Raw genomic sequence first — 763 nt, forward strand, 5'->3', positions numbered from 1 at the left:
TATATATATATATTTTAAAGATGGGGCTTTACCCTGACGGCCAGGCTGGTCTTGAACTCCTGACCTCAGGTGATCCACCCACCTCGGTCTCCCAATGTGCTAGGATTACAGGCGTGAGCCACTGAGCCTGGCCTTACTGACATTCTTAATCTTATTTGTAGGCAATTCTGGCTGCTGGTACATAAACAGAAGACTGTTGGTGCATAGTGGGAAAGCCTTTCCTTTTCTCATGAAAGAGACAGATATGGCCAATACCACGTCTTCTGGGTTTTGTTTGTTTTTGTTTTTTCCTCTCTTGAAAGCAGACTTAATGTCTGGAGCTCTGGCAGCTAGTTTTAGTCATGAAGTATATGCAAAGAGCATCTCAGAACATTGGCCTGGACCTTGATGCCAGTATTCCCTATCTACAAACTCCTTATATAAAAAAAAAAACCACTTCATTTGTCTAAGTCACTGCTAGTTAAGTTTTCTATAATGTGCAGACAAGAGTTGTGGATAGTATAGTGATATATATACACCAATTATAAAAATACAGATCAAGTAATTAATGAGTTTCTTGCCTATATAATTTTTTTTTTTTTTTGAGACAGAGTCTTGCTCTGACACCCAGGCTGGAGTGCAGTGGGGTGATCTCGATTCACTGCAACCTCCACCTCCTGGGTTCAAGTGATTCTTCTGCCTGAGCCTCCCAAATAACTGGGATTACAGGCATGTGACACCATGCCCAGCTAATTTTGGACTTTTTGTGTAGACAGGGTTTATC

The sequence above is a fragment of the Cebus imitator genome, unplaced genomic scaffold (assembly GCF_001604975.1).
Source record: "Cebus imitator isolate Cc_AM_T3 unplaced genomic scaffold, Cebus_imitator-1.0 Scaffold319, whole genome shotgun sequence".
Taxonomy (NCBI): Eukaryota; Metazoa; Chordata; class Mammalia; order Primates; family Cebidae; genus Cebus; species Cebus imitator.